This window comes from Zingiber officinale, chromosome 7B (assembly GCF_018446385.1).
Source record: "Zingiber officinale cultivar Zhangliang chromosome 7B, Zo_v1.1, whole genome shotgun sequence".
Taxonomy (NCBI): domain Eukaryota; kingdom Viridiplantae; phylum Streptophyta; class Magnoliopsida; order Zingiberales; family Zingiberaceae; genus Zingiber; species Zingiber officinale.
Window position 1 is genome coordinate 46296728 of NC_055999.1, and position 7738 is coordinate 46304465.

General features: G+C 39.4%; 1 long non-coding RNA gene across 1 annotated transcript; it reads right to left on the reverse strand.

Moving 5' to 3' along the window:
- Positions 1–6987: 6987 nt before the first annotated feature.
- Positions 6988–7465, reverse strand: LOC122003728. Its single transcript, XR_006118057.1, has 3 exons — positions 7374–7465; positions 7176–7251; positions 6988–7084 (listed from the first exon to the last, which is right to left on the reverse strand). It is a non-coding gene; the product is annotated as an uncharacterized LOC122003728 (long non-coding RNA).
- Positions 7466–7738: the final 273 nt, after the last annotated feature.

The following is a 7738-nucleotide window of genomic DNA, read 5'->3' on the forward strand; positions in this document are numbered from 1 at the left end:
TTGAAATAAAGAATCACATTGGTCAAATGTCTACATTTATATGCTAAGTACAGTTGTTCAATTAATTTATATTGTAGATGATCCTGTCTGAGAAGCTGGACAAAACAGAGAGTCGGGAGAAAAAACCTACTGCTGATGGAGAATAATACCTATGGAACGCCGATCCGAGAAACCCAAAGCGGATCCAAGAAGATGAAGCCACAAGAGTGTCCTCTTGATGCAAGATACCAATGGCGATGAAGAGATCCGATCGAAGAACACCCAGATTCGGAGGTCCCAAGGCTTCCTGCGCACAAGAGACCGACCAACACTACCGTCAGTGACCTAAGACCGGGGTGGAAATCCCTGGCTAGACCCTCCGACGCTCAAGTCAGTGATCTCTCTTGGTGTGGAAGGAAGAGGAAGAAGATGAACAGTAGAAAAATTAGGGTTATGAATGTGCGCAATGATGTGAACTTACCTTGCCAACGGAGAGGATTCCTCTTTTTATACCACTTCATATAACCTCCATAGTCATGAAATGGACCCCAATTTATTAGAGTTTGTTATGAGATGACGTAAGCTGCGTACTAGTGGCAAACGACTTTTAAGGAATCTTTTTTGTACCCCAGATGTACCTTCTTTGTCTCTAGTACCTGTAAAATAGTCTTAAAACACATTTCCTGCCAAAACATATAACACCTGTCATACAATCATATACTGCAAACATCTTCTTGCTCCTTTGTTTCACAAGTTCTTCTAAAGTATTTGTACCTTTCCTACTCGTCCCTCCTGTTTTTACTACATCATAGATAACTTAATATACTAATGTTTCTTGTGTTGATTAAGGCTGAGCCTAGTTAGGTTTGATCAATTATTATTACCTATTATGGTGCTCCTGGGGCAATGCTTGTCCGGGCTCCTTTATGTTTATTATTCTAGCTAGCCCTGGGCCATGTTTTATCAAACATCATTTCAAGATATTAGTCAAACCGGTCGGTATTGGCTTTCCTTCTCAAAGGCATGTCTCGGTCAATATTGGCCTACCCCCTTTGAGGTATATCCCGGCCGATATTGGCCTACCTCCTTAGAGGTATATGCTGATCGATGTTGTTCCTCTGAGGTATATCCCAGCCAATGTTAGCCTACCTCCTTTGGGGTATATCCCGGCCGATAGTGGCCCATCTCCTTAGATGTATATACCGGTCGATATTGGCCTACCTCCTTAGAGGTATATGCTGATCGATATTGTTCTTCCTCTAAGGTATATCCCGGCCGATATTGGCCTACCTCCTTAGAGGTGTATACCGACCGATATTGACCTACCTCTTTGGAGGTATATATCGGCCGATACTGTTCTTCCTCTTCGGAAGTGTATCCTGCTTGATATTGGCCTACCTCCTTTGAGGTATATCCCGGCCGATATTGGCCTACCTCCTCTGAGGTATATCCCGGCCGATATTGATCTATCTCCTCCGCTTGATTATATCCTTTCCCTTTCTTATCGGGGATCCATGAAACCTAACCCATATCACTAGACTTCCCTTCAAGTTTAGTCGAAGGAGGTGTAGACGACTGACTAGACACAAGTCTGATTTTGTTTTTTCCCTACCCGTGACTTTGCCACAAGTACTGAAATGACCTTACAAATTCTGTGTACAGCTATCTGGTGAACCTGAGTATAGTGATCCCGTGAACCTCAGTACAGTGACTCCTTGGGTCCTTTGATCCTTTAAATAGGGTTACAACCCTCTCTTCGTTCACCACCCATCTTAGTTCTTTTCCTTCCTTGCTACCTTTCCCTGCTAAGAGTATGGTCTAGGGTCCCCCCTTTTTTGGGGGTGATTCTTGTTGGACAAGGCGAGATCTATGTATGAGTTTTATTCAAGTTTCTACTTCGGCTAACTCTTGGGTTCAAGAAACTGTCCCAAGAGATAAAGTTCCTTAAAGTCCAGAATTTTCATCCAAAGGTGCCAATGCTCTGAAGGCTCAAGAAACTTCAAAGAGGTTTTTGTTACTCATGGAGGGACAACCACATAACCCCTGGGTATCCATACGAATGCGTAGCCCATGTTACCCTAGGGCTAAGCTTGGTGGCTCTAGTTACAGAACTCCAGGGCTTGAGCAGGAAAGGGGGCTCTTTCGGTCACTTTTCCACCAGGACACGAACAAATTTGTCCCTCTTTTGCTCATGCGCCCATTCTACTTCATAGTTTCCTTCATCTTGCCAAAATATTGTCACTTCTGCGCCTTGACAAGCTCGGACGAGCTTCCTCTGCACTAGGTAAAATGTTCCCACTTCTGCTCCATGGTAAGTTTGACTCCAGTGGGACTAAAATTTTCTAAGCATCTCAAGAGCTCATGTTTGTAATTTTTGTTATCTGTTTGAGATTTAATGTTCTGAGGGGAAATGTAATGTTATGTACATGACCAGATTCTAAGTGTAAAAATAATCTTTTTGTGTTGAATTGAGTGACTTTATTGAATCCTTCTAATTTATAAGAATAAATGGGATGTTGTGCTTATTACCCCTTTGTATATCCTATGTGTCAGTATTTCGAAAAAATATGGCTAAGGCTATCTTAACTGCTGGAATACTTCCCTATTATAGCTAACGTTATACCGACCGATATTAACTTATCTATCATAAACAAGAGTGTCTCGGTCGATGTTATACTTATCTATCGTGACTGGCATTATACCGACCAGTATTAGCTTGTTGATCATAAACAATGTTATTTAAACTAATATTATACTTGTCTAGCATAGCCAAAGTTATATCGGCCGATATAAATAAAATTATCTTGATTAATACTAGTTTGCACTTTATAATGATATTAATTTAAAATCTGTTATATGCCTAAATCGCTCTCCTTAAATTTTCTTGTCTTTAGCCTGAGCTTAGTCAAACTCAGTCCCTTTTCATTTATTATGCCTAGTTAACTACGTCTCCTTTCAAAACTTTCTGGTTGGTGATTGGCCCTTCCTCTGGTAAGAGAATGTTGGAAGCGTATAACGAGGTGTTACCAACCCCAGTATGATCCGATCTGTCGCATCCAATATAAATGTTTCTTTATGATTATGTGACACATACTTTCTATCTGTGCCACATCATGCAAGCCTTTGCCCCTTTTTCCTGTAATCCTTAGCGTCTACTGAGATAAAAATGTTTGATCTGATGACGGTTATGTGTTTTTTAAACCCTAAACCCTTTGTCTTCTTCTCAACATTGTCCTTGCTTTTCTTACCTTAGCGTTCTTTCCTTGCTGCAGTTTTCGACCAAAACTCGTGCTCACCGTTTCTTGGCGATCTCTTTTCTTACTTTTAGTAAGTAATCTGTTGTTCTGCTATCCTTTACAACGTCTATGGCTGAGGAAGCGATTGCTCCTTGGTATGTTCAAATGTCTTCTTCCTTTGATAAAAGTGCTAGGCTCACCATCCGTCGTCAATATGAAATCCCCCGGGAGTATGGCATTATAATCCTGAAACCAGATGATCGTCCTCATCGCCCTCCTGTTAATTGCGTGACTTTTTTCAAGGATCAGTTAATAAGAGGTTTAAGGTTTCCCATTCCTCCTTTCCTGATCGAAATAAGCCAGTATTTTGATATTCCTTTGCAATAGCTTGCCCCTAACGCATTTCGTTATCTATGTGGTGCTTACATGCTGTTTCGTTTGCTAGACATTCCTCCTACTCCTCAAAATTTCTTCATGTTTTCTTACCCCAAGTGTTCGGAACCTGGTGTTTTCCTGTTCCAGTCACGAACTAAAATGGTTCTTTTTGAGGATATGCCCTCTTCTCTTAAAGCTTGGAAATCCCGCTTCTTCTTCATAAAGTTTCCCAGACTCATTCCTTGGTATTATGCTTGGAAATCCTCCTTACCCTCTTTGCCCGATATCAGAGAGTTCCATCTCCATACTTCTTTTCCTATTTATTGTGAAAAGTTGTTAAATTGTCGACTTTCTATTCCCAAGTGGCTGAGAGTCGATCTTCTATACTTGTTCGGCCTAAGCCCCGTCAAACCTGATACACAAGGCTCTTTAGGTAAAACCCTGTTTCTTTCTTGTTGATTTTAACTAACTAAACTATTTTTATTTTCTATGTAGTGGAGAGCTTTTATGATGCTTTGATTGATGAAGAACTGCGTCTGGAGGAGAACGCAATTCGCGCCAAAGAAAAAGAGCTTCTGGCTGCTATTACTCCGCCACCTTCAATCGAAGAGCCGACTCCTTTAGCTGAGGTACCCAGCTTTTCGGGAGTTCCTGAGGCTACTGAAGGTCTTCCCGCAGAAATCCCTGATGTTTCTTTACCCGCTGTTGCTTCTCCAATGGATGCTGCTACCTCATCGTCCGCCCCTCTTCCTATCATTGAACTCACGTCTCCTGGTAGCCCAGGTAAATCGATAACGTCCGGGCGCAAACTTACCAGGGTTCCTCTGTCAAAAAGGAGGCTTATCCTTCCTGCTGACGAACTGGTTTCAGAAGGTTTTGTTCCTGCTGACCTTCCTTCTGATGAGCCTACGCTGGCTGAACTTTACCCTTCTCTTAGTTTTCCTGCCTCACCTTTCTCTAATGCCAATGCTTCTAGCGATGTCTCTTTCACCTTTCCATTGTCTATTCCAGCGTCCGGATCTTTACCCTCCCCACCTTCTTCTTATTTAGTCTTTGCTCCTCCATCTATTCCTACTTCCTCCTTCTCCGCTGGTTCTTCTACTATTCCCGTCGTCCTCATATTGCTAGGAGGTTCCTTCGCCCACGCTTGGGATAAAGTTCGTCCCTTTTTTGAAGAACTCATTACTCCCGAAACAATTGATCGTTTCTCCCATAATGAGAATCAGGTATGTTTACTAACGTCTACTTTCTATTTCTTAGCGATCATCTCATGACCTTTTATTATATTTCTAGCGATGGATAAAAAACATGGGCTTGTCTCGGCTGATGCACAATTTATACAACGAGAATAAGAAGCTGAGATCTGAGAATGATAAGCTGAGACAACAGGTTACTGAGTTATCTTCTGCCGCATTTTCCGCTGCTACCAAGAAACAACTTGAAGCTCAGATTGAAAGTCTTCAAGCACAATTCCAATCAACTATGGATCTTAACCAAGAATTAACTTCCAAAATTGGCGAACTAAAGGCTGATTATGAAGCGGAATTGGCTGAAAAACTCAAAGTCCTGCAGCTGAAGGAATATGAAATAACTTCCTTGAACACCTCCCTTAATTCAATTAAAACCGAGGTTTCTGTCAAAGAAAATGAACTGAATACTTCCCAAACGGCTCTGGTGGTCTACAAGGCGAACGAAGATACTCGTTACAAGGAACGGGCCATCATCATGATTGAATCTCTTGAATTCAATAGGTCGATCGTGAAGTCAATCTTAGCAGCCTTTACTGCGGGAGCTAAAGGCACTACAAGAAAAAAGCCTAACAACAACGGTTTTTCACCATTGTCGTAGCCCCTTTAGAGCTGTTGTTAAATGCCGTCTTGTTAAAAGGGGTGCCCAAAGACAACAGTTTTTAACCGTTGTCTTTAAAGGCAAAGATAACATTTTTACAACGGTGAAAAACTGTTGTCTTTTCCTTCAAAGACAACAGTTTTTCACCGTTGTCTTTGAGCGTCTACCTTTAATAACAGGGTCTTCAACAACAGTTTTAAACTATTTACGACAACGGTGAAAAATCGTTGTCTTTTTTAGATAAAAAACAAAAAAAATTAATACACAATTTTCTAATATTATAAATCATTCAAAATACTAAATTTCAAAATAAAATTTAATATACAATTTTTTAACATTCAAAAATAATATCTATAACATTCTGAAGAAATTTCATAGGCAACCAACAAAATTTCATAAGCAACCAATAAAATGATAACACTATTAAAACAAAGGTAGAACAATATAACACGAGATTTTCTACTTAGATGTCGGTGAAGAGGAGGGATTGCAGCTCCTAGTGCTCCTTAATTTGTTAAAGTCTCTCCATTTTTTTAGCTTGTCAGCATTCTTCCCAATACTCTTGAGGACACCTATTCGAATAAAGATATATATTACAAATTAGAAACTAAACTGTACGTGTGATTCTAATTGCACTGCATAAATGTTACATAATCATAAAAATCATTTGATATAGTCATCTAACAAAAGTGCAAAAAGTGTTATCTATGTAACATAAATGGTAACCTCTTGAAACAAAAGTAGGAATGGCTGCAGTAATTACCTGAAACAACATAAATCGTTAGTTTTGAAGGCAGAGTAGAGAGATGTTATGCAACTTTTAGAAATCAATGCAACATAATCTTAAAGAATAACATTATAGCATGATAAAGATGCTAAAAAGAGCAGTAGATTGAAACTAAAAAAACCACCAAAGAGTCTTTAATATGTACAAAACACCTTTTAGCTTCATGTTGAATACAAAGTGAACATAATCGAATGAATCGAGATGCAAATATTGCAAATGTAAGTTAGAAAAAAAACTAAGAAATCATAAAGTAACTGTAATTTAATCTAACTTACGATTTAATTCTAGATTTAAATCCTGTGGTGCCTGACTAAAACCCTGTGGCTCACCAGCATTTTTAGGGGGTAAATCAGCATTTCTATAATTATCCACAAAATGCTCACTTCCTTCTGAATTTTGTACAGGAAAAGAAAAAGAAAAACAAAATAGACGAGATTCAACAATTCTGTGGCAAGAAATATGTAGCAAGCGATGCACAAATTACACATTCAAATTGACCTTGTGTATATGCTGAGACGATGCATTGTCAAATTGCTGACTAGATGGCAATCCATCGCTTGGTTGTGTGCCCTAACAAAAGATAAAAAAAAAGCATGAAATTATTAGGCCAACCAAGCAAAAGAAAAGCCTCTCCACAACATTATGTTATGGTTCATAAAAAGGAAACACTCTATATATTTTTTTTATTTGGCTATGAAATACAGGTGATAGAGCATACATAAGTGTAGCTCGAGAGGCCTGAGGAAATTGATTGATCAGGATCACCACCTGGAGGACCTGGTTCAGGTTTCCGGACTTCTTTAAGAGCTTTCCTTATATCTGTAGCTTTCCAAACTGCATACTTCTGTTTTTGCTCAATCTGGAAAGTAGAGTATGATCAGAATTAGTCTGCTTGCTCATATTGAACCAAAAAAATAGTTCTTTATAAAATGGCAAAGTGTAAAACTTACTTCAGGCTGAAGTTCACCAAATTGATATAGTATCTCAAAAAAGATACTTGCAGCATAAAAAGTTTTTGCAGTATTCCTGTAATATTACTAGTACTTAATTTCCCAACCATTGTGAGACTAAGAAAATCCAGTGAAATGTCTTAATAGATATGCCTAGATAGATAAGAAAATGATAAAGAAACATGTTCCTTCACATACAGATCTGCACGACCAGCACGATCTTGCTTATCTGCCTTTGCAAAAAGATTTGATGCAAAACCCTCCACATAAAGGTTGTCCTCAGGCCCTAACTACAATGACTTTTTGTCCTGTGCAAAATCACAGAATCTGAATCAAAATGAAGCAAATTATCATCCAAAATATAAAAAGAGTATTAAAACGAAATTCAATGGTGATTCTCTTCAGATATTAGGGTTGGTTGCTTACCTTCGAAGCCCTAAGGCAACCTCACGCCTGCGATCGGATGGCTCTAGCTTGATCCCACGGCACCAGAACAAAAATTAGGGCACGGCTATACCTCAGACGCCAGCGACGATCCAGGGGAAATCGGAGCACAAGGAACC